Source organism: Somniosus microcephalus, chromosome 13, assembly GCF_052327205.1.
Source record: "Somniosus microcephalus isolate GS21.2 chromosome 13, FLI_Smic_1.0, whole genome shotgun sequence".
NCBI lineage: Eukaryota > Metazoa > Chordata > Chondrichthyes > Squaliformes > Somniosidae > Somniosus > Somniosus microcephalus.
Window position 1 is genome coordinate 197,737,652 of NC_140999.1, and position 26,886 is coordinate 197,764,537.

Consider the following 26,886-nt stretch of genomic DNA (forward strand, 5'->3'; position numbering starts at 1 on the left):
ATGCTCAAGAGGGCAGAATTAGAGGAGTGCAGATATCTCGGGGGGTTTGTGGGGCTGAAGGAGATTACAGAGATAGGGAGGGGCGAGGCCATAGAGGGATTTGAAAACAAGGATGAGATTTTTTAAATCGAGGCGCTGCTTAACCGGAAACCAAAGTAGGTCAGCGAGCACAGGGTTGATGGGCGAACGGGAATTGGTGCAAGTTAGTACATGGGCAGCCGAGTTTTGGATGACCTCAAGTTTACGTAGAGTAGAATGTGGGAGGCCAGCCAGGAGTGCGTTGGAATAGTCAAGTCTAGAGGTAACAAAGGCATGGATGAGGGTTTCAGCGGCAGATGAGTTGAGGCAGGGGCGGAGACGGGCGATGTTACAGAGGTGGAAGTAGGCGGTCTTTGTTATGCTGCGGATATGTGGTCGGAAGCTCATTTCAGGGTACAAGAGTAAGGAAGTCTTGCTACAATTGTACAGGGCTTTGGTGAGACCACACCTGGAGTACTGTGCACAGTTTTGATCTCCTTATCTAAGGAAGGATATACTTGCCTTAGAGGCGGTGCAACGAAGGTTCACTAGGCTAATCTCTGGGATGAAAGGGTTGTCCTATGAGGAGTGGTTGAGTAGATTAGGTTTATACACTTTGGAATTTAGAGGAATGAGAAGAGATCTCATTGAAACATATAAGATTCTGAAGGGGATTGACAGGGTAGATGCTGAGAGGTTGTTTCCCCTGGCTGGAGAGTCGAGAACCAGGGGTCATAGTCTCAGGATAAGGGGTTGGCCATTTAAGACTGAGATGATGAGGAACCTCTTCACTCAGAGGGTTGTGAATCTTTGAAAACCTCTGCTCCAAAGGGCTGTGGATGCTCAGTTGTTGAGTATATTCAAGGCTGAGACTGATTGATTTTTGGACTCTAGGGGAATCAAGGGATATGGGGATCGGGCAGGAAAGTGGAGTTGAGTCGTGGACCACCCATGATCTTATTGAATGTCAAAGCAGGCTTGAGGGGCCTGCTCCTATTTCTTATGTTCTTAAGTTCTTATGGTGACTTATTTCCCTTAACAGAGAGGTCAATTGTTGTGTCCGTGTATAATAAGACACAGACTGCAGGAGAACGATGCAACAGGTGTTTACTAAACGTGGCTCACACTGGAACTGATCTGTACAGATTACTACTCAGTGCTATATACAGGTGTGGTCACTGCCGGTACTGCAGTATACATGAGCTGTAAAAGATAGTTCCCCCCTTAAAGGTATATACATTACAATTCCTCCCCTTTTAGATTAACAGTACCATAACACTCATTTAACAATTAAATATCAAACTAATTACAATTAACACTTTTAACATGCAACATTAGCTGAAAATAGTCTATTTATATATTCAGTCTTTGGGGAGGTTTCCTGATCCTTTCTGGATAGCGCCTTTCCCGAGTGTCTTGCTCTTGGTGCGGAGGCGATTCTGGCCCCCTGTCGTCGATTGGTTCATCAGCTTCCGATGCTACTGTTTCTAGGGTAGATGCGACCTGTACGTCGGGTTCATCACCGGGTACGTATGGGCGAGGCATGGGGTTGACTTGTTCCTGTGACTCTAGGATCTGGTCAGCATGGCATCTCACGATGCTCTCCCCAACGTCCACTGTGTACATTAGTGGGCTCTGCCGTGTGGATATTGTTCCTGGCTGCCATTTTTCTGTTCGGTAGTCGCGGGCCAAGACTGGTTGCCCTACATTGAAGCTCCTTGTTGGCTTCTCATGGATGTGCTGGAATTGCTTACTCTCAACATCTCTTCGTACGTTTGGTCTGAGCAAATCCAGGCGAGATCTTAACCTTCGGTTAAAGAACATCATGACTGGGGCCTGGTTGGTGACTGCATGTGTCGCATTCCGGTAGGCGAACAGGAAATTGTCCACCTTGTGCTGCCGGGGAATGTTGTCATTGTACATAGCCTTTATTGCTTTCTTAAAGGTTTGCACGAACCTCTCAGACAATCCATTTGTGGCTGGATGATACGGGGCTGATGTGTAATGCCTTACCCCATTCTTTTTCAAGAACCTCCGGAACTCTTCGGACACAAACTGTGGTCCGTTGTCGGAGCAAATCTGTTCTGGCAAGCCATTCCTGGCAAAAATGGCCCGTAGGACTGCAATAGTTTTCTCTGTGGTGGTGGAGGACATTTTGATGACCTCAGGCCATTTCGAGTGCGCATCCACGGCTATTAAATCATTGAGTCCATGAATGGACCAGCAAAATCAATATGCACCCGTTGCCATGGAGATGAGGGCCACCCCCATGGGTGTAGAGGGGCCTGTGGTGGTGCATTTTGGACTTTCTGGCATCCTGAGCAGCTCTTGGTCATGTCCTCGATTTGTTTATCGATTCCCGGCCACCACACATAAGCCCTGGCTAGGCTTTTCATTTTTACCCCTCCCAGATGACCCTCATGAAGCTCATTGAGCACTCTATCCCTTAACTTGGGTGGAATTACCACTCGGGATCCACACATCACTGTCCCCTGGCATACTGACAGCTGTTCTCTTCTGGATGAGAATGCTGGCAACAGTGAGTCGCCATGTGTTGGCCACCGTCAAATCATATACCCGAGACAGTGTCGGGTCATTTCGGGTCTCCTTTTCGATACAAGCGTTAGTTACCGGTAGGTATTCAACTATAGTCGAATGGAATATTTCGACAGGATCCACTGCTGGTGCTTCCTCCGCAGTAGGCAGTGGCAGGCGTGATAGCCCATCAGCATTTCCATGCTGTTTCGTGCCCTTATATTCAATTTCATAGTGGTGCGCCCCTAGAAAAAGTGACCATCTTTGTAGTCGTTGCGCAGTCATCACCGGAACGCCCTTCTTCGGATTAAAAATGGAGACAAGAGGCTGGTGATCAGTCAGCAAGGTGAATTTCTGCCCGTGCAGATAGTGATTGAACTTTTTCACTCCCCACACTAGGCTGAGGGCCTCCCTGTCAATCTGGGCGTAGTTACGCTCGGCTGAGGTTAGTGATCGTGACGCAAAGGCTATTGGCCTCTCTGAGCCGTCCGAGAATTTGTGCGACAGCACCGCTCCAATGCCGTAGGGTGACGCATCACATGCCAACCGAATTGGTAATGCTGGGTTGTAATGGGCCAATACCTCTTTCGATGTGATTAGTGTTTTGCTCTTCTGGAAAGCTCGTCTACATTCGTCACTCCACTTCCATGGTACCCCAGTTTGCAGTAGGGTGTTCAGTGGGTGTAGTATTGTAGACAAATTTGGCAAGAACTTATGGTAGTAGTTTACCAGCCCGAGGAACAACCTCAGTTGTGACATATTTTCCGGTGCTGGAGCCTTGACTACTGCCTCAATCTTCTCTGGGGACTTATGTAACCCCTCTTTATCGATAACGTGGCCACAATATGAGATCTGTTTTCTAAAAAACTCGCATTTGGGGCGGTTAGCTCGGAGCCCATATTCCTGCAATCTAGTGAGCACCTGCTCCAGGTTGGCAAGGTGATCACTGTCATTTTCGCCCGTGACCAGGATGTCGTCCAAATAACACTGGGTCCCTGGGATCCCTTGCAGGACTTGTTCCATTGCCCTCTGCCAAATAGCCGGAGCTGATGCTACCCCGAATACCAGCCGATTGTATTGGTAGAGACCTTTATGGGTGTTGATTGTGAGGTATTTTTTTGATGCTTCTTCTACCTCCATTTGCAGATACGCCTGGGCCAGATCAATCTTAGTGAAGCGTTTCCCTCCAGATAGCGAGGCGAAAATAGCTTCAATCCGCGGAAGTGGATATTGTACGGTGTGAAGGACCGGGTTCACTGTTACCTTAAAGTCCCCACAGATGCGAACCTTCCTTGGTTCCCCAGGTGTGCTGCTCAATGACTTTTTCATCACAGGGACGATGGGTGTAGCCCACTCGCTCCAGTCTACCTTGGACAGTACACCTGAACATTCCAGACTCTCCAGCTCTGCTTTGATGGCTGGGCGGATCGCATAAGGTAGCGGTCTGGCCTTAAAAAATTTTGGGCTTGCGTTTTCTTCAATTTTAATCATCGCTGTCATGCCTTTTAGTGTTCCGAGTCCTTGCTGGAACACTTCTTTCGCGTCAGTTAGGATCTTTGACAGTCGCCCAGGTGTGACGTCGTCATCCTTTTTGTCAGCCACAGTCAGTGCCTGTATGGAATGCCAATCCAGTTGTATTTTCCGGATCCATTCACGTCCCAGTAATGGTGGTCCTCCATCTTGCAATACATACAGGTCTAGTTTTGGTGTTTCCTTACCGTTATATATAACGGTCACCCTTATTTTTCCTTTGGGGTAGACTTTTTGCCCTGTGTACGTCTTCAAAATAATTTTTGTGTCTCTCAAGGGTATGTGTGAGAATAGCCGCTCGTAGTCCTGTCGGTTTATGACTGTTAGGGCTGATCCTGTGTCCAATTCCATCTTTACCTGGACTCCTGCTATCTTGAGAGTGACCTAAATGGTTCAGTGATCCTCCGTTGTGATCACATTATGTAGTTTCAGACAACTCAGTTCTCTGCTTTCGGAGTCGTTATCACTCTTTTGTTCGTCTGAACTATTCTCCGTCATCTTATGTACCTTCTTGTACTTTCCTTTGGTAGGTTTCTTATTGCTGGTTTTCTTTCCCGACCTGCAGACTCGTGCTATGTGTCCTACTTTTCCACACTGTCTGCACACTTTGTCTTTGAACCAGCAATCTTTCTGGTCGTGTGTTGTTCTGCCACAGCGATAGCACTTCTCTGTTCCATATGACATTTCGTTTGTGCCATATTCTTGCGGTCTCTGTTGTATCTCTGCAGTGCCCCGTGCTGCTGCTTCATATGATACCGCAATGCTGAAAGCCTTTTCCAGCGTAAGGTCCTTTTCAGATAAAAGCCGTTTCTGGGTTCCTTCACTTTGAAGCCCACACACAAACTTGTCCCTTAAGGTATCTGCCAGTCCCGCTCCAAACTGGCAGTGTTTCGATAGTTTGCGCAGTTCTGTTAAATAATCAGCATTGCTTTCATCCTTATGCTGGTTCCGTTTGTGAAACTTGAATCTTTCTGCTATCAGCAGCGGTGTGGGATTTAAATGTTCCTGTAGTATCGTTACTATGTCTTCAAAACTCTTTTCCATTGGCTTCGTTGGGGTTACTAGATTTCGTAATAAACCATACGTCTTTGCACCCATTAAATTTAACAATACCGACGCTTTCACAGAATCACAGAAACCCCACAGTGCAGATAGAGGCCATTTCGGCCCATCGAGCCTGCACCGACACATATCCCACCCAATCCCCGTAACCCCTACACCAACACATATCCCACCCTATCCCTGTAACCCCACGTATTTAATCCCCCTAACACTAAGGGTCAATTTATCATAGCCAATCAACCTAACCCGCACATCTTTGGACTGTGGGAGGAAACCGGAGCACCCGGAGAAAACCCACGCAAACACGGGGAGAATGTGCAAACTCCACACAGACAGTCGCCCGAGGCCAGATTCGAACCCGGGTCTCTGGCGCTGTGAGGCACCTCTGACACCTCATTTGCCTTGCAGTATACCTCTATTCATTCGACATATGTAGTCCAATCTTTGAGTTCATTGTCAAATGCGGTGATACTGCCACTCTTTGGCATTTTGGGTGTGGTTTAAAATGGCGTCTCCCAATGACTTAAAATGGCGTCTCCCGTGCTTTCCTTCCTCCCCCACTGCTGCCAACGCCGCTCCTGGCGGTTCTCGTGGCAAGGGCGGCGCCCTGTAGGTTTCGCGCGCTTCTCTTGCGCTGCTGCCAACGCCGCTCTCGGTTGTCCTCGTGGCAATGGCGGCGCCTTGTGGGTTTCTGTGCGCCTCTCTCTCCCTCTCTCCGACGCTGCTCGGCCCCTGAACACCGGCTGCGCCCTGTGCGCTCTGCCCTCTCTCTCTCTCCCCCATCGACGCTGCTCGGCCCTTTGCTGTGCCGCTCGGTCGGGCTCTAGCCCGCTGCTGTCCGGGAAGGGTCTGTGCACTACCTGTTTCCAGCCCGTTTCGCTGGACCAGCTCGACTGGAAAGCCAAGCCTGGCTCTCGACAGCCTCCCCCGCAATTCTCGAGTCTCTGCTGGATGACTGGGCGGTTGCCCGTGGTCGACGCCCGAGTCTCTGGCCTTGGCCTCCAATCCACTGATCTCCAGGAACGAATCCCCGGGAGGTGATGCAGAGTTGCAGGTAGGTTCGAACTTGCCTTGTCGCCAATGTTGTGTCCGTGTATAATAAGACACAGACTGCAGGAGAACGGTACAACAGGTGTTTACTAAACGTGGCTCACACTGGAACTGATCTGTACAGATTACTACTCAGTGCTATATACAGGTGTGGTCACTGCCGGTACTGCAGTATACATGAGCTGTAAAAGATAGTTCCCCCCTTAAAGGTATATACATTACATCAATAACCAGGGGGCACAGATTTAAAGTAATTGGTAGAAGGATTAGAGGGGAGTTGAGGAGAACTTTTTTCACCCAGAGGGCGGTGGGGTCTGGAATTCACTGTCTGAAAGGGTGGTAGAGGCAGAAACCCTCATCACGTTTAAAAAGTACTTGGATGTGTGCTTGAAGTGCCGTAACCTACAGGGCTACGGACCAAGAGCTGGAAAATGGGATTAGGCTGGATAGCTCTTTTGCAGCCGGCACAGACACGATGGGCCGAATGGCCTCTTTCTGTGCCATAAATTTCAATGATTCTATGAAATATTTGAAGCAGAGGATGATAATGTTGGAGATAGTCATTGCCTGGCACTTCTGTGGCGTGAATGTTACCTGCCACTTATCAGCCCAAGCTTGAACGTTGTCCAGGTCTTGTTGCATGCGGGCACGGACTGCTTCATTATCTGAGGAGTTGTGAATGGCAGTGAACACTGTGCAGTCATCAGCGAACATCCCCATTTCTGACCTTATATTGGAGGGAAGGTCATTGATGAAGCAGCTGAAGATGGTTGGGCCTAGGACACTGCCCTGAGGAACTCCTGCAGCGATGTCCTGGGCTGTGATGATTGACCTTCAATCACCACAACCATCTTCCTTTGTGCTCGGTATGACTCCAGCCAGTGGAGAGTTTCCACCCCCCCCCCCCGATTCTCATTGACTTCAGTTTTACTAGGGCTCCTCGATGCCACGCTTGGTCAAATGCTGCCTTGATGTCAAGGGCAGTCACTCTCATCTCACCTCAGGAATTCAGCTCCTTTGTCCATGTTTGGACCAAGGCTGTAATGTGTGGTCTTGGTGGAACCCAAACTGGGCATCAGTGAGCAGGTTATTGGTAAGTGCCGCTTGATAGCACTGCCGATGACACCTGCCATCACTTTGCTGATGATTGAGAGTAGGCTGATGGGGCGGTAATTGGCTGGATTGGCTCTGTCCTGCTTTTTGTGGACAGGACACACCTGGGCAGTTTTCCACATTGTCGGATAGATGCCAGTGTTGTAGCTATTCAGATTCATTAGAATTTCCACACTCTTGTTCTCTATGCCTCTATTTATGAAGCCCAGGATCCCGTAAGCCTTTTTAACCACTTTCTCAACCTGTTCTGCCACCTTCAACAATTTGTGCACACATACCCCCAGGTCTCTCTGTTCGTGCACCCCCTTTAGGATTCTACCATTTAGTTTATATGTCCTCTCCTCATTCTTTCTAACAAAATGTATCACTTCACACTTTTCTGCGTTAAATTTCATCTGCCACGTGTCCGCCCATTTCACCAGCTTGTCTATGTCTTCCTGAAGTCTATCACTCTCCTCCTCACTGTTCACTATACTTCCAAGTTTTGTGTCATCTGCAAATTTTGAAATTGTGCCCTGTACACCTACGTCCAAGTCATTAATATATATCAAGAAAAGCAGTGGTCCTAGAACTGACCCCCGGGGAACACCACTGTATACCTTCCTCCAGTCTGGAAAACAACTGTTCAGCACTACTCTCTGTTTCCTGTCACTTAGCCAATTCCGTATCCACGCTGCCACTGTCCCTTTTATTCCATGGGCTTCAACTTTGCTGGCAAGCCTATTATGTGGCACTTAGTTGAACGCCTTTTGGAAATCCATGTACACCACATCAACCGCATTGCCCTCATTAACCCTCTCTGTTACCTCATCAAAGAACTCGATCAAGTTAGTTAAACACGATTTGCCTTTAACAAATCCGCGTTGGCTTTCCTTAATTAATCCACACTTGTCCAAGTGACTGTTAATTTTGTCCCTGATTACTGTTTCTAAAAGTTTCCCCATTACCGAGGTCAAACTGACTGGCCTGTAGTTGCTGGGTTTATCTTTACACCCTTTTTTGAACAATGGTGTAACATTTGCAATTCTCCAGTCCTCTGGCACCACCCCCACATCTATGGAGGATTGGAATGTTCTGGCCAGTACCCCTGTGATTTCCACCCTTAATTCCCTCAGCATCCTAGGATAGAAACATAGAAACATAGAAGATAGGAGCAGGAGTAGGCCATTCGGCCCCTCGAGCCTGCTCCGCCATTCAATGAGATCATGGCTGATCATCCAAATTCAGTACCCTGTTCCTGCCTTCTCTCCATATCCCTTGATCCCTTTAGCCTTAAGAAATATATCTAACTCCTTCTTGAATATATTTAATGAATTGGCCTCTACTGCCTTCTTTGGCAGAGAATTCCACAGGTTCACCACTCTCTGGGTGAAGAAATTCCTCCTCATCTCTGTCCTAAATGGCTTACCCCTTATCCTTAGACTGTGACCCTTGTTTCTGGACTCCCCGACCACCGGGAACATCCTTCCAGCATCTAGTCTGTCTAGTCCTGTTAGAATTTTATAAGTTTCGATGAGATCCCCTCTCATTCTTCTAAACTCCAGCGAGTACAAGCCCAATCGACCCAATCTCTCCTCATACGTCATTCCTGCCATCCCAAGTATCAGCCTGGTGAATCTTCGCTGCACTCCTTCCATGGCAAGAACATCCTTCCTCAGATAAGGCGACCAAAACTGCACACAATACTCAAGATGTGGCCTCATCAAGGCCATGTACAACTGCAGCAAGACATCCTTGTTCCTGTACTCAAACCCTCTCGCTACGAAGGCCAACATACCATTTGCCTTCTTAACCGCCTGCTGCACCTGCATGCTTACTTTCAGCGACTGGTGCACAAGGACGCCCAGGTCTCGTTGCACTTCCCCTTCTCCCAATCTATTGCCATTTAGATAATAATCTGCCTTCCTGTTTTTGACACCAAAGTGGATAACCTCACATTTATCCACGTTATATTGCATCTGCCATGCTTCTGCCCAATTACCCAACCTGTCCAAATCATACTGGAGTTTCTCGGCATCCTCCTCACAGCACACACGCCTGTCACTGTTTTCCAAGTGCTCTGCTATTACATCCTTTATAATGGACTCTAGCATTTTCCCCACTACCGATGTCAGGCTTACCGGTCTGTAATTCCCCGTTTTCTCTCTACCACCCTTTTTGAATAGTGGGATAACATTAGCTACCCGCCAATCCATGGGAACTGTTCCAGAGTCTATCGAATTTTGGAAGATGACCAGCAATGCATCTACAATTTCTAGGGCCACTTCCTTAAGTACCCTAGGATGTAGATTATCAGGCCCTGGGGATTTATCGGCCTTCAATCCCATCAATTTCCCTAACACCATTTCCCTACAAATACTGATTTCTTTCAGTTCCTCCCTTTCATCAGACCCTATGTTCCCCGACATCTCTGGGAGGTTATTTGTGTCCTCCTTTGTGAAGACAGAACCAAAGTATGTATTTAATTGGTCTTCCATTTCTTTGTTCCCCATTATAAATTCCCCTGATTCTGACTGCAAGGGACCTACGCTTGACTTCACCAATCTTTTTCTCTTCACATATCTATAAAAGCTTTTACAGTCAGTTTTTATGTTCTCTGCAAGCTTACTCTCATATTCTATTTTCCCCCTCTTAATTAATCCCTTTGTCCTCCTTTGTTGGATCCTAAACTGCTCCCAATCCTCAGGTTTACTGCTTTTTCTGGCCAATTTATATGTCCTCTCCTTGGATCTTATGCTATCCCTAATTTCCCTTGTTAGCCACGGTTGAGTCACCTTTTTTGTTTTATTTTTATGCCAAACTGGGATGAACAAATTCTGTAGTTCATCCATGCGATCTTTGAATGGATGCATCCCATCTGCCCCTGGTGTTTTATCTACTTTAAGCACAGCCAGCTTTTCTAATACCTCCTGTTTATCAATTTTTATCCTTTCAAATTTCTCCACTACCTCCTCCTTTACTATGTTTATGGCAGCATCTTCTTCCTTGGTGAAGACAGTTGCAAAGTACTCATTTAGCACCTCAGCCATACCCTCTGCCTCCATGTGTAGGTCTCCTTTTTGGTCCCTAATCGGCCCACCCCTCCTCTTACTACCCTTTTACTATTTATATGCCTATAGAAGACTTTTGGATTACCTTTTATGTTAGCTGCCATTCTATTCTCATACCCTCTCTTTGCCCCTCTTATCTTCTTTTTCCCTTCTCCTCTGACCTTTCTATATTTAGCCTGATTCTCGGATGTATTTGCAACCTGACATCTGTCATACTCGCTCTTTTTCTGCTTCATCATATTCTCTATCTCTTTCGTCATCCAGGGAGCTCTGACTTTAGTTGCCCTGCCTTTCCCCCTAGTGGGAGTGTACCTCGACTATACCTGAACTATTTCCTCTTTAAAGGCAGCCCATTTTTCCATTACAGTTTTGCCTGCCAATCTTTGATTAACCGGGCCAGATCCGTTCTCATCCTACTGAAATTGGCCTTCCCCCAGTTAAACATTTTTACTCTAGGTTGCTCCCTGTCCTTTTCCATAGCTAATCTAAACCTAATGATCACTGTTCCCTAAATGTTCACGTACTGACACTTGCTCTACTTGACCCACCTCATTCTCCAGAACCAGATCCAGCAATGCCTCCTCCCTCATCAGGCCGGAAACATACTGATCAAGAAAGTTCTCCTGAACACACTTCAGAGGTTCTTCCCCTTCTCTGCCCTTAACATTGTTACAATCCCAGTCTATATTAGGATAGTTGAAGTCCCCCATTATTACTACTCTATAGTTCTTGCACCTCTCTATAATTTCTCGGCAAATTTGCTCCTCCATATCTTTCCCATTATTTGGTGGTCTATAGAATACACCTAGTAGTGTAATGGTACCTCTATTATTTCTTAACTTTAGCCATATAGATTCTGTCCTTGACCCCTCCAGGACATCCTCCCTCTCCAGCACTGTAATATTCTCCTTGACCAATACTGCACACCACCTCCTATCTTTCCTGAAAAATTTATAACCAGGAATATTTAATACCCAATCCTGCCCTGTTTTGAGCCAGGTTTCAGTTATTGCCACAACATCATATTCCCATGTGGCTATTTGTGCCTGCAGCTCACTTACCTTGTTTACTATGCTTTGTGCGTTCACATACATACACCGTAAACCCATCTTAGACCATCCTGTGTTCCCTCTTACTTTGACCCCCCCTCCTAATACCTTACTATTTCTTACTTTAGTGCTCTCTGCCTCAACCAATCCTTTGAGCACTTTATTTCCCCTTTCTAATGTTACATCCTGGTGCCCATCCCTCCCCCTGCCAAATTAGTTTAAACCCTCCCCAACATAGGGATGGGCAATAAATGCTGGCCTTGCCAGCGATGCCAACATTGTGAAACATTTATATGGTATTGTCTGTAGCACAGTCAATTGACACATCATTGTACTCACATGCAACTGCACACAGCTTCTACAATTTACAATTAATCTGAAGCACCATGGAACAGAGGAACACAGGAAACACCAGAAGAATGGAGCAAAGAAGAGAGAGAGGAAGGGCAGACAGAGACAGAGAGAGGTAGCAATTGAGAGAAATAGAGAGAGAGAGAGAGGGGAGGATGCGATGGAGAAGGAGGCTGGAGCGAGAGAAAGATGGCCTGTTAACTTACAAGTTTATCTTGTATCATAGCCAGGAATGCAAGAGACATGAAGGAGTGTCCCACTTATGGATTCAGAGCTTGTTCTTAACAACACGTTTAACAAAGATAGCTCCATGACACTGAAATCATAGTGATGGCCGAACATTTGGCTTTGAGTAGCATGAAAGTGAAATGGATTGTTGCAAAGTTCCCATCCCGGTGAAACAATCGTGGGTTCCACCCGCTACCCACAATCCTCCTCATCCTACTAATGTTCCTTAGTTACAGATTTAATTTAATTGACAAAAATGCCACAAAGTAATTTCATACGAGTAATTTTGTGTCGGTGCAAAGTGATAACTGCTGCCACCCTAAACTGGTAACACAAATATACCCTGAAACTCTCCGTAAACAACTGCATTTAAAGTATGTCCTTAAAAGAATAACGGTGAATTTTAACAGCTCACGAAAGCCCACTTTCCTGTCTGTCTCGACGCGTGGAGACATTGTGCAGTCACTTGGCCCCAAGTTTCATTAGCAATCGGCCAGTTCTGCTGACCCCAACGCTCTTCATTCTAAACCATTGGCAAAGCAATAACTGCTTTCACTTGAGCTGCTCACCAAGGGCAGGGATCTTTATCAGAGGTCATGAAAGCAATTGCTGTTTGTCACTGTCACTCTGTCTCCTTTATTCCATTAAGTGCCTCATTATTCTTCTAATTTCACACCTCATATCATTTGCATCCTCTACTCCTTCGTCCTACTCCTATAAATATCTGGTGCCCTGCTTCAAATCTCAACTAATTGCCTTGTTCTCTGCGACAGATTCTATTGGAGAAGTTTCTGACCTTTCTGTACCCTTGAGTCTCTTGGTTATTAACTCCGTTGACCACTTTCCCATCGCGCTTCCTTATTAAACTGTTTTATAGGTTTAACCCTGGCTGGCCGGGCTTCCCAGGCCTCGGGAACCCCAACAGCTGAAGGGAGGCGAGGACAGCTTCGCGGAGAAGGTAAGTGCCTTTCCAGCACTGCTTGTGGGCCAGGAGGCGTAGGAGTGCTTCCCCCCCACCCCAGCCCCCCAAACTTACCTTCTTCCCCGCCATCAGACCCCCCCCGCATCCATAGACCCCCCCACCCCCCGGGTAGGGGATCGGACCCCCCGGGATCGGGCTCCCACTAACGCAGCAGTAGGTTCCTTACCTGCTCCTGGTCGTGCGGTCTGCTCCAGAGTGCTCCCCGTCCGACTGGGAGCCAAGGCTCTCAATCCTAGGCGGGGAACCTGTAGAAAAAAAAAGACTCACGTTGTGACGTTCACGGCATACGGGGGAACCCGAACTTCCGGGTTTCCCGTCTGAAACTCCGCCGCTCCCGCTTACGAAACTCGCCCTGTCACTATCAGGCCTTAGTTTCTGCACTACCTGCCTGAGTTTAAGCAGCTGTCGGGACCTGATCGCTCCACGTCCCACCCCGTCAACTATACCGACCGAGTGGGGCACAACCCATCGCTCGACAGTTAAATCACCATTTCACCAGTTCCAGTTTCTTAGAAAGATTTATTTCTACAAGAAAGAATATACAAAGTTCTCTTAAAAATTTGTTTTAATCTAGGCAGTTTGAAACAAGTGATATCTAGATTGGTAATGAGGGTATCTCTGTGAGCTGGTCAGAGGGTTGTGAATGTTTGGAATTCTCTACCCTAAAGGGCTGTGGATGCTCAATCGTTGAGTATATTCAAGGCTGAGATCGATAGATTTTTGGACTCTAGAGGAATCAAGGGATATGGGGATAGTGCGGGAAAGTGGAGTTGAGGTTGAAGATCAGCCATGATCTTATTGAATGGCGGAGCAGGCTTGAGGGGCCGAATGGCCAACTCCTGCTCCTACATCTTATGTTCTTATATGTTCTTAACTCTAACCAAATAGATTTTGTCCTTGACCTCTCCAGGACATCCTCTCTCTCCAGCACTGTAACCTTCTCCTTAACCAATACTGCCACCCCACCTCCTTCCTTTCCTTCCCTATCTGTCCTGAACACCTTATATCCAGGAATATTTAAAAACCCAATCCTGCCCTTTTTTGAGCCAGGTCTCCGTTATCGCCACGACATCATATTCCCATGTGGCAATTTGCGACTGCAGCTCACCAACCTTGTTTATACCACGCTCCGTGCGTTTACACACATGCACTGTAAACCTATCTTAGGCCTTCTTGTATTCTCTCTTAGTCTGAGCCCAACTAATACCGTACTATTTCTTACTCTAGTGCTATCTGTCTCTCCCAATCCTTTGTGCACCTTGTTTCTCCTTTCTAACGCTACATCCTGGTGCCCACCCCCCTGCCAAATTAGCTTAAACCCTCCCCAACAGCACTAGCAAACCCTCCCCCCCCCCCGCGAGGACATTGGTTCCGGCAACCCGTCCGTTCTGTGCAGGCCCCACCTCCCCCAGAACCGCTCCCAATGTCCCAGGAATCTAAAGCCCTCCCTCCTGCACCATCTCTCCAGCCACGCATTCATCTGTTCTACCCTCCTATTCCTATACTCACTAGCTTGTGGCACCGGTAGTAATCCGGAGATTACTACCTCTGAGGTCCTGCTTTTTAATCTCTTTTCTAGCTCCCTATAGTCTGCCTGCAGGACCTCATCCCTCTTTCTACCTATGTCGTTGATACCGATATGGACAACGACCTCTGGCTGTTCACCCTCCCCCCCTCAGAATGCCCTGCAGCTACTCAGTGACATCCTTGACCCTGGCACCAGGGAGGCAACATACCATTCTGGAGTCACGTCTGCGGCCACAGAAACACCTGTCTCTTCCCCTAACTATCAAATCCCCAACCAATATTGCTTTCCTGATCTTCCTCCTCCCCCCTCCCCCTGTACAGTTGAGCCACCCGTGGTACCGTGGACTTGGCTCTGGCTGTGTTCCCCAGAGGAACCATCGCCCTCACCAGTACTGGTTAGAGAGCGAGATGCACTCCGGGGACCCCTGCACTACCTGCCTGGTCCTCCTTTTCTGCCTTCGGTCACCCATTCCCTCTCTGCCTGCACACTCTTATGCTGCAGGGTGACCACCTCCTGAAACGTACTATCCACGAAGCTCTCAGCCTCGCAGATGCACCGCAGTGACGCCAGCTGCTGCTCAAGCTCCGAAACTCGGAACTTGAGCTCTTCCAGCTGACGACACTTACTGCACACATGGTTGTTCAGAACGCTGGGACCCTGGTGTTCCCACATGGCACAAGATATTCATTCCATGGGACTAAGGTGCCCTGCCATGCCTTTACTTAATAGTAAGAAGTCACACAACACCAGGTTATAGTCCAACAGTTTTATTTGAAATCACAAGCTTTCGGAGCGCTGCTCCTTCGTCAGGTGAAGTGGAGAGATGCATAAAGACACAGCTTATATAGTCAGAGAATAATGCCAGATGATTACAGGTAATCTTTCTAACTGCCATTTATCACACCTCGGCAGAGAGATAATCACAGCAATCAAAGGTGTGAATGGTGTCCAAACAGGTTAGTCAGGAAAACATTACATCAAAGAACAATGAGGTGGGGTCACAAGGGGTCAAATGTTGCAGATGCTGGGGTCTGTATGAAAAACAAAAAACAGACAAAAAACCATTTTTTTTGCTGGAAATCACAGCAGGTCCGGCCGCATCTGTGTAGAGAGAACAAGCCAACGACGACTCGAGTCTGGATGACCCTACGTCAGGTGGGGTAACATGTAACGTGACATGAACCCAAGATCCCGGTTGAGGCCATCCTCATGAGTGCGGAACTTGGCTATCAGTTTCTGCTCGACGATTTTGCGTTGTCGTGTGTCTCGAAAGCCGCCTTGGAGAATGCTTACCCGAAGATCGGAGGCTGAATATCCTTGATTGCTGAAGTGTTCCCCGACTGGGAAGGAACACTCCTGCCTGGCGATTGTTGCGCGGTGTCCATTCATCCGTTGTCGCAGTGTCTGCATGGTCTTGCCGATGCACCATGCTCTGGGGCATCCTTTCCTGCAATGTATGAGGTAGACAACGTTGGCCGAGTCACATGAGTATGTACCATATACCTGGTGGGTGGTGTCCTCACATGTGATGATGGTATCTGTGTTGATGATCTGGCATGTCTTGCAGAGGTTGCCATGGCAGGGTTGTGTGGTGTCGTGGTCGCTGTTCTCCTGAAAGCTGGGTAATTTGCTGCGAACGATGGTCTGTTTGAGGTTAGGCGGCTGTTTGAAGGCGAGTAGTGGAGGCGTGGGGATGGCCTTAGCGAGGTGTTCATCGTCATCGATGACATGTTGAAGGCTGCGAAGAACATGGCGTCGTTTCTCTGCTCCGGGGAAGTACTGGACGATGAAGGGTACTCTGTTGTTTGTGTCCCGTGTTTGTCTTCTGAGGAGGTCTATGCGATTATTAACTAACTTAACAGAAATAAACTCAAGATTTAAAAAAGAACAATCGCCAGCTACTCGCCAATTTGTTTTTTTCTCTTCAGCTCCTTCCCTTGGGCTGACGTCACTTACCTCGCTCCCTGATGCTCGCACTCCCTCCGGGCTCTTGAACCTTCTCTTGTTCTCTCCTCCTTCCCCCTCTGCTCCGAATTCCCACTCTCTCCAAATTCCCAATTTAGCACTCGATCTAGAAGCTCTCCATTTAGGATCATGCTGTGCAGCCCACTCTATAACTATAACTAATCCTGATCATTAACTGATCCTGGTCTATAAGTAATCCTGGTCATTAACTAATCCTGGTCTATAACTAATCCTGGTCATTAAGGCAGATTATTATCTGAACGGCAATAGATTGGGAGAAGGGGAAATGCAACGAGACCTGGGTATCCTTGTGCACCAGTCGCTGAAAGTAAGCATGCAGGTGCAGCAGGCGGTTAAGAAGGCAAATGGTATGTTGGCCTTCGTAGCGAGAGGATTCGAGTACAGGAACAAGGATGTCTTGCTGCAGTTGTACAGGGCCTTGGTGAGACCACATCTTGAGTATTGTGTACAGTTTTGGTCGCCTTATCTGAGGAAGGATGTTCTTGCCATGGAAGGAGTGCAGCGAAGATTCACCAGGCTGATACCTGGGATGGCAGGAATGACGTATGAGGAGAGAGTGGGTCGATTGGGCTTGTACTCGCTGGAGTTTAGAAGAATGAGAGGGGATCTCATCGAAACTTATAAAATTCTAACAGGACTGGACAGACTAGATGCAGGAAGGATGTTCCCGATGGTCGGGGAGTCCAGAACCAGGGGTCACAGTCTAAGGATAAGGGGTAAGCCATTTAGGACAGAGATGAGGAGGAATTTCTTCACCCAGAGAGTGGTGAACCTGTGGAATTCTCTACCAAAGAAGGCAGTAGAGGCCAATACATTAAATATATTCAAGAAGGAGTTGGATATATTTCTTAAGGCTAAAGGGATCAAGGGATATGGGGAGAAGGCAGGAACAGGGTACTGAATTTGGATGATCAGCCATGATCTTATTGAACGGTGGAGCAGGCTCGAGGGGCCGAATGGCCTACTCCTGCTCCTATCTTCTATGTTTCTATGTTAACTAATCCTGGTCATTAACTAATCCTGGTCTATAACTAAACCTGGTCATTAACTGATCCTGGCCTATAAATAAAACAAAAGCAAAATTCTGCGGATGATGGAAATCTGAAATAAAAACAGAAAATGTTGGAAATATTCAGCAGGTCAGGCAGCGTCTGTGGAGAGAGAAACACTTATGTTCTTATGTACTTAGCCAATTTTGTATCCACGCAGCCACTGCCCCTTTAATCTCACGGGCTTCAATTTTGCTAATAAGTTTATTATGTGGTACTTCATCAAACACCTTTTGAAAGTCCATATACATAACATCAACTGCACTACCGTCATCAACCCGCTCTGTTACTTCATCAAAGAAGTGAAAGTTTGTTAGACACGATTTGCCTTTAACAAATCCGTGCTAACTTCCATTTATTAACCCATGTTCTTCCAAGTGCCATTAGGTTTGTCCCGGATTATTGTCTCTAAAAGTTTCCCCACCATTGACATTAGGCTAATTGGCCTGTAGTTGCCGAGTTGATCAGGTACAGTAGCATAGTGGTTATGTTATCAGACTAGTAATCCAGAGGCCTGGACTAAAGATCCAGAGACACAAGTTCAAATCCCACCATGGCAGCTGGGAATTTAAATTCAATTAATTAAATAAATCTGGAATAAAAAGCTAGTATCAGTAATGGTGACCATGAAACTACCGGATTGTCGTAAAAACCCAACTGGTTCACTAATGTCCTTTAGGGAAAGAAATCTGCCGTCCTTACCCGGTCTGGCCTATATGTGACTCCAGACCCACAGCAATGTGATTGACTCTTAACTGCCCTCTGAAATGACCTAGCAAGTCACTCAGTTGTGAAAAACAATAAGAATGAAACCGGACGGACCACCCGGCATCGACCTCAGCACTGGTTCTGGACACGACAATGATACACTTAGCCAAGTCAACCCTGCAAAGCCCTCCTCACCAACATCTGGGGACTTGTGCCAAAATTGGGAGAGCTGTCCCAGAGACTAGTCAAGCCACAGCCTGACAGAGTCATACTCACAGAATCATACCTTTCAGCCAATGTCCCGAACTCCTCCATCACCATTCCTGGGTATGTCCTGTCTCACCGGCAGGACAGACCCACCAGGGGTGGCAGCACAGTGGTATACAGTCGGGAAGGAGTGGCCCTGGGGGTCCTCAACATTGACTCCGGGCCCCATGAAGTCTCATGGCTTCAGGTCAAGCATGGGCAAGGAAACCTCCTGCTGATTACCACCTACCGCCCTCCCTCAGCTGATGAATCAGTACTCCTCCATGTTGAACACCACTTGCAAGAAGCACTGAGAGTAGCAAGGGCACAGAATGTACTCTGGGTGGGGGACTTCAGTTCGACAGGGCACTGCTTCCACAGAGTGCTAAACTGGGAGTCTGGTGAGTGAGGGAATTCGGTGCATTGAGGGAAGTGGTGCTGTTCTGGTATTTTGAAAAACAAGGAGTGGTCCGAGAGAGGGAGCGTGAGACAGCGATACCAGAGAGCTGAGGTCTAGAGACATTAATTAAAATTAATAGTTTAAACAAGATACTAATTAGCTTCTGAAAGAGGGAATAGACATTTTTTATATCATGAATGGGTAGCTGATACCTGTTGCTTGCAATTCCTGCGCCATGTGGGAACTTCAAGACATTTCATGTGTCTTGGGGGACCATGTGTGTAGGAAGTGTTTCCAGCTGCTGGAGCTCGAGCTCAGGGTTTCCGAGCTTGCGGGGCAGCTGGAGTCACTGCGGAGCATCAGGGAGGATGAGTGTTTCCTGGACCGTACGTTCCAGGAGGTGGCCACCCCACAGGCACAGGATAGTAAATGGGTGGCCATCAAAAAGAGTAGGAAGAGGCAGGAAGTGCAAGAGTCTTTGGGGTGTGTCTCACTCTCAAACCGGTATGCGGCATTGGAGACTGCTGGGAGTGACGACACCTGAAGGAGTGCAGTCCAGACCATGGCACCAATGGGCATGGGACTGCACAGGGGGGGTGGGGGAGGGGGGACGACAGCAAAGCGTAGAAATGCAGTCGTTCTAGGAGATTCCATAGTTAGGGGGACAGACGGACGTTTCTGTAACTGTCACCGTGAGTCCCGCATGGTGTGTTGCCTCCCTGGTGCCAGGGTAAAGTACATCACTGAGAGGGTGCAGAATATTCTGCAGGGGGAGGGAGTGAGCCAGAGGTTGTGGTACATGTCGGTACTAACGACAGAGAGGGCAGGTATTGAGGTCCTGCAGTCAGACTTTCAGGAGCTAGGGAGGAAGTTAAAAAGTAGGACCTCAAAGGTAGTAATCTCTGGATTGCTCCCAGTGCCACGCGGCAGCGAGAGTAGAAATAGGACGATAGGGAGGAACAATGCGTGGCTTGAGGCATGGTGCAGCAGGGAGGGCTTCAGATTCTTGGGACATTGGGACCAGTTCTGGGGCAGGAGGCACCTATTCAAAAGGGATGGGTTGCACCTCAACAGGACTGGGACCATTGTCCTCACGGGGAGGTTCACTAGTGTGGTTGGGGAGGGTTTAAACTAAATTGGCAGGGAGGTGGGCACCAGCATACAGAAGTAGAAAAGAGGAATAAGGTGCATAAAGGAGGGAGAGTGTTGGATTGTACTAGAGAAGGAAATAGTACCATATTAGATAGGAGCAGACTAAGAAGGACTACGAGGAATACAAAGACAGGTTTGGAATGCATGTATGTAAACACACAAAGTGTGGTGAATAAGGTTGGTGAGCTACAAGCACAATTAGCCGTGTGGGAATATGATGTTGTGGCAATAACGGAAACGTGGCTTAAAAATGGTGAGGACTGGGCACTTAATATTCATGGGTACAAGGTGTTCAGAAAAGATAGTGAAGGAAAAAAGGGAGGTGGGGTGGCAGTGCTGATTAAGGAAGACATTGTAGTGTTGGAAAGAGAGGATGTCCCTGAGGAGACAAGGACAGAATCCATTTGGTTAGAGTTGAGAAGCAAAAAGGGTATGATCACACTATTGGGGGTATTCTATAGGCCTCTAAATAGTGAGAGGGAGGTAGAGGAGCAAATCTGCAGGGAAATCACAGAGATGTGCAAGAACTATAGAGTGGTGATACTGGGGGACTTTATTTACCTAAATATTGATTGGGATAATGCTAGGGTAAAGGGAAAGGAGGGGGAGGAATTTCTGAAATGTGTTCAGGAGAACTTCCTTGACCAGTATGTTCTCAGCCCAACTAGGAAGGAGGCATTGCTGGATCTGGTACTGGGGAATGAGGTGGGCCAGGTCGACCAAGTGTCTGTGGGAGAACACTTGGGTACGAGTGATCATCGTATCATAAGGTTTAGATTAGCAATGGAGAAGAGCAAGGTACAATCTAAAGTAGAACTTCGAAATTGGAAGAGGGCTAACTTCAAGGGGATGAGGGGGGATCTAGCCAGGGTAAAATGGAACCAAAGACTGACAGGAAAAACTGTAACGGAACAATGGGTGATCTTTAAGGAGGAGATGTTTCAGGTGCAGGCTAGGTACATTCCAACAAGAGGGAAAGGTAGGGGAACCAAAGCCAGGGCACCTGGGATGACGAGGGAGATAGGGAAGATGATGAAACAAAAAAAAGAGGGTGTATGATGCATGTCAGGTGAATTCTTCAAGGGAGAACGAGACCAAATATAATAAGTTGAGGGGGGAAGTGAAGAGGAAAATAAGATTGGCAAAGAGAGAATATGAGAATAGAATGGCAGTTAACATAAAAGGGAACCCAAAAATTCTTCTACCAGCATGTAAATAGTAAGCGGGTAGTAAGAGGCGGGGTGGGGCCTATTGGGGGCAAAGAAGGTGATATATGCTTAGAGGCACAGGGCAAGGCTAGAATACTCAATGAGTACTTTGTATCGGTGTTTACTAAGGAAGAGGATGCTGACAAAATATCGGTAGAAACGGAGTTGGTAGAGGTAATGGAGGGGGTGAAAATTGATAGGCATAATGTATTGGAAAGGCTGGATATACTTAGAGTGGATAAGTCTCCTGGTCTGTATAGCTTGCACCCCAGGTTGCTAAGGGAAGTGGGGATGGAGATAGCAGAAGGGCTTGCCATAATCTTCCAATCTTCCCTAGATGCGGGGGAGGTGCCAGAGGATTGGAAAGTGGCAAATGTGACACCCTTGTTCAAGAAAGGGTGTAAGGACAATCCTAGTAACCACAGGCCGGTCAGTTTAACATTGATGGTGAGTAAGGTTTTAGAAACAATAATCAGGGAAAAAATTAACAGGCACTTGGTGAGGTTTAAGTTAATTAAGGAGAACCAACATAGATTTGTAAAAGACAGATCATGTTTGACTAATCTAATTGAATATTTTGATGAAGTAACAGAGAAGGTTGATGAAGGGAATGCAGTGGATGTTGTCTATATGGATTTTAAGAAAGCATTTGACAAAGTACCACGTAAAAGGTTGGTTAACAAAATTGAGGCTCATGGAATAGGAGGGTCAGTGTCAGCTTGGATAAGAAATTGGCTTAAGGACAGAAAACAGCGAGTCATGGTAAATGAAATAAAAGCAGAAAATGCTGGAAACACTCAGCAGGTCAGGCAGCATCTGTGGAGAGAGAAACAGAGTTAACGTTTCAGGTCGATGACCCTTCGTCAGAACTGGAAAAAGCTGGCGATGGAACAGGTTTTTAAGTAAGTGTAGGGGCAGGGAGAGGGGGGAGGGGAGGAAAGAACAAAAGGGAAGGTCTGTGATAGGGTGGAAGGCAGGAGATTAAGAGACATTGGGCCAGAAATTGGTGAACGGGGCTTGCCGCGCGTGCAAGCCCCGTATATGCACTTACCCCGCGCTACTGCCGATCAGCTCCAGGGACGCCTGGACTTGGTGTTTGAAAAAGAAGAATCCCGGGCAGCGTATGACGTCACGCCGCCCAGGAGTGCAGCCAGCGCGAAGCCAGGAGCATGCAGTGCAAGTGAGACACGCCCCTTGAGGTCTCAGTTTCACTGGACACGCCCCCAATGTTTCTGTCAAGCTGCTAAGCATTTTTACATGCAAAGCAGCAGTTTAAATAGGTTTTTGGAAGTTTTTTGAAGATTTTGGTAACTTTTATAAACTTTTTAAAATGTTTACATTATTTTGAGTAATCTGAAGTAGTTTTAAAGAGAATTAAAGCAATTTAAAGACTTTTAAAAGCCCTAAAAGAATTTTTTTAATTCCATTTATTTATTTAGCAATGTCGTCGTCATACGTGTCTTCACACTGTTCCCTTTGGGGAACTGTATGAAGTGGTGGAAGGATTTATGGCCATGATTAACGCTCATTCCGTGACCGTAACCATCTTTGAACCAGCCATTAGGGCGGTTAGTCCTATGGCGGGAGGGTTTTACGGGCTCCCACAAGCTATACAAGGAGGGGGGCCACCCACACCCACGGACGCAAATATCCCACTGGATGTCAACCCAGAATTTAGAGCCGGAGCTCCGACTCCACTTGCCGGGACTGTCTGGAGCGGGGTTCGAAACCCTACCCTGATCTGGCCCAGCGGCGGGGATCCTACCGCTATGACAAAGGCCCAATCCGATTAGCAACGTGAAATGGCAGCATAGGGCTCCAGTCACGGGGAGGGAAAAGGCGCAGGAAACGTATGGGTGTCACCTTTTGTGCGGAGTGGGCCTTTTGCGTAGCAGTAAGCATCCCCGCCGCTGGGCCAGAAGGAGTCGGGTTTTGAACCCCACTCCAGACAGTCCCGGCAAGTGGAGTCGGAGCTCCAACTTTAAATTCTGGGTGGACATCCAGCGGGATACTTGCGTCCGTGGGTGTTGGTGGCCCCCCCCCCTCAGATGGGTTGTGGGAGCCCGTAAAACCCTCCCGCCATAGGACTAACCACCCTAATGGCTGGTTCAAAGATGGTTACGGTCACGGAATGAGCGTTAATCACGGCCATAAATCCTTCCACCACTTCATACAGTTCCCCAAAGGGAACAGTGTGAGGATACGTACGATGATGACCTCTTGCGCAATGCACCTCCTTGGACCCTCAGTCGCAGATGCGAGGGGGCAAGTCGTGCAATTGTTAAATTTTTCATTTTATTGACATGTAAAATGTTGGCCCAGTAATTCCCTTCCAAATGCGCGAGTACGGTCGGGGTACTTACACATCTGGCCGGATGAAATGCCGGTTTTCAGCATGCACAGTGCATGTGGGGAAAACCGGCATTTCCTGTCCTCTGAACGAAGGGGTTCAGAGGCAGAACGCGTGCGACTGCACAGGCAGCGCGTGCGCAGTATAATTCGCCGCTTTCATTAATGCTTTCAGTGAGGTCAAGTCATTACAACTTACACATGAAAAAAGCATGGGTACAGTTGCTCCAGAGGCTGCGGAGGAAGATATTTATTATCGTGGAGCTTCTGAAAGTATGTATGTCTGTATATATTCCTTTGCGTGTTATGTATATATTCCTTTACTTATGTGTATGAATGTATTATTTAATTATGACTTTCAGAGAAAGTAACTTATTGGAAAATCATAATTAAAAACATACATTCATACACATTAGTAAAGGAATATAAAACATACATACATATACGTAAAGGAATATATGTGGACATACATACATAACTCATTCTCACATTCCATTCACACAGCCACAATTGCTCCTTCTACCTACCGTTCTGAAAACCCTTTAAAAAAAAAAAATTTTAAGTTTAAAACTTACTTAAAATTTCTTAAAATAACTTCCCTCCCTTTCCCAAACAAAAATATTGCATTTCAGAAGCTCCACGATAAAACATATCTTCCTCCGCAGCCAATGAACAACTTTACACTTGCTTTTTTCAAGTGTAACTTCTAAGGACTTACCCTCACTGAATCCATCATTGAAATCCACAAAGTTCACTGCACAAGCGCTGCCTGTGCAGTCGCACGCGCTGTGAATAGACCTCGGGTCTGGAAATGCCGGCGTTCCCCGCATGCGCTGTTCCTGCTGAACGCCGGCATTTCCAACGGCCAAATGCGTGAGTACCCCGACCGTACTCACGCTTCTGGCCGCGAATTTCTGGCCCATTAAGAGATGGTGCAAGGCAAAAGGAGATGGTAATGGGACAAGTTAAGAAACAAAAGATGGCTCTAAATGAAGTGTAAATGGCGAGGGCAGAATGAAAGACATCTGCCATGTGGGAGAGAGAAAAAAAATGGAAAAAAAGATAGGGACAGAGGTTATGGTCTGAAATTGTTGAACTCGATATTGAGTCCAGAAGGCTGTAAAGTGCCTAATCGAAAGATGAGGTGCTGTTCCTCGAGCTTATGTTGAGCTTCATTGGAACAGTGTAAGAGGCCGAGGACAGAGTGGTCAGAGTGGGAGTGGAGCGGAGAATTAAAGTGACAGGCGACTGGAATCTGGGGGTCATCTTTACGGACTGAATGGAGGTGTTCTGCAAAGCGGTCACCCAATCTGCGTTTGGTCTCCGCAATGTAGAGGAGACCGCATCATGAGCAGCTAATACAGTATACTAAATTGCAAGAAGTACAAGTAACTTGCTGTTTCATCTGGAAGGAGTGTTTGGGGCCCTGGACAGTGGGAAGGGAGGAGGTAAAAGGGCAGGTGTTGCATAGAAACATAGAACAATAGGAGCAGGAGTCAGCCATTCGGTCCTTCGAGCCTGCTCCGCCATTCAATATGATCATGGCTGATCCTCTATCTCAATACCATATTCCCGCTCTCTCCCCATACCCCTTGATGTCTTCTGTGTCTAGAAATCTATCTAGCTCCTTCTTAAATATATTCAGTGACTTAGCCTCCACAACCTTCTGTGGTCGAGAATTCCACAGGTTCACCACTCTCTGAGTGAAGAAATTTCTCCTCATCTCAGTCCTAAATGTCCTACCCCATATCCTGAGACTGTGACCCCTCGTTCAAGAGCCCCTACCAGGGGAAACATCCACCCTGCATCCAGCCTGTCTAGCCCTGTCAGAATTTTATACGTTTCAATGAGATCCCCTCTCATTCTTCTAAACTCTAGTGAATACAGGCCTAGTCGACCCAATCTCTCCTCATACGATAGTCCTACCATCCCAGGAATCATTCTGGTGAACCTTCGCTGCACTCCCTCTATGGCAAGTATATCCTTCTTAGGTAAGGAAACCAAAACTGCACACAGTACTCCAGGTGTGATCTCACCAAGGCCCTGTATAACTGTAGTAAGACATCCTTGCTCCTGTACTCAAATCCTCTTGCAATGAAGGCCAACATACCATTTGCCTTCCTAACTGCTTGCTGCACCTGCATGTTTGCTTTCAGTGACTGATGTACAAGGACACCCAGGTCCTTTTGTACATCAACATTTCCCAATCTAACACCATTTAAATAATACTCTGCCTTTCTGTTTTTCCTACCGAAGTGGAGAACGTCACATTTATCCACGTTATACTGCATCTGCCATGCATTTGCCCACTCACTCAACTTGTCTAAATCGCCTTGAAGCCTCTTTCCATCCTCTTCACAACTCACAATCCCACCTAGTTTCATGTCATCAGCAAACTTGGAAATATTACATTTGGTTCCCTCATCCAAATCATTGATATATATTGTGACTAGCTGGGGCCCAAGCATTGATCCCTGCGGTGCCCCACTAGTCACTGCCTGCCACCCCAAAAACGATCTATTTATTCCTACTCTCTGTTTCCTGTCTGTTAACCAATTTTCAATCTATGCCAGTATATTAGCCCCAATCCCATGTGCTTTAATTTTGCACACTAACCTCTTATGTGGGACTTTATCAAAGGCCTTCTGAAAATCTAAATACACCACATCCACTGGTTCTCCCTTATCTATTCTACCAGTTACATCCTCAAAAAACTCCAGTACCCGCACTTGTCCACAAAGGTTGCAAGAACCTCGAATCTGTTGGACAAGTGCAGGGACTGAGGCTCCTGCAATACTACCTCTTGGATCCCCGTACCTGCCTCACTCGCAGTCACACCCTCCAGTCCCTGACCACGTGTCAATTCTAAAGTATTTAATCTAAGGGGTGTGGCTGCCTCCTGGTAACTTTCTCCCTCCCTGATGTCTCGCAATGTCTGCAGCTCAGACTCCAGCTCCTCAACTCAGAGCCGAAGTTCCTCGAGCCGCAGACGCTTACTGCAGATGTAGTCGCCCTGGACAAAAATGTCCACAAGCTCCCACATATTGCAGCAGCAACACATCTCCTGTTCTCCCATTATTTTATTTATTTTATTAATTAGTTTAGTGTTAATCAAAATATTTACCTCGTTTAGTTTATTAAATTAATGAAATTAAGTTTAGTTTTTAGAATTATGTTATATGTTAACTTAAAACTTAGCCCACAGTCACTACCAATCACTTACCTGCCTTACCTGTGTCATCACACAGCCGTATTCTCTTGTTGTTGCTGGTCTGTTGCTGCTTTTACCCCC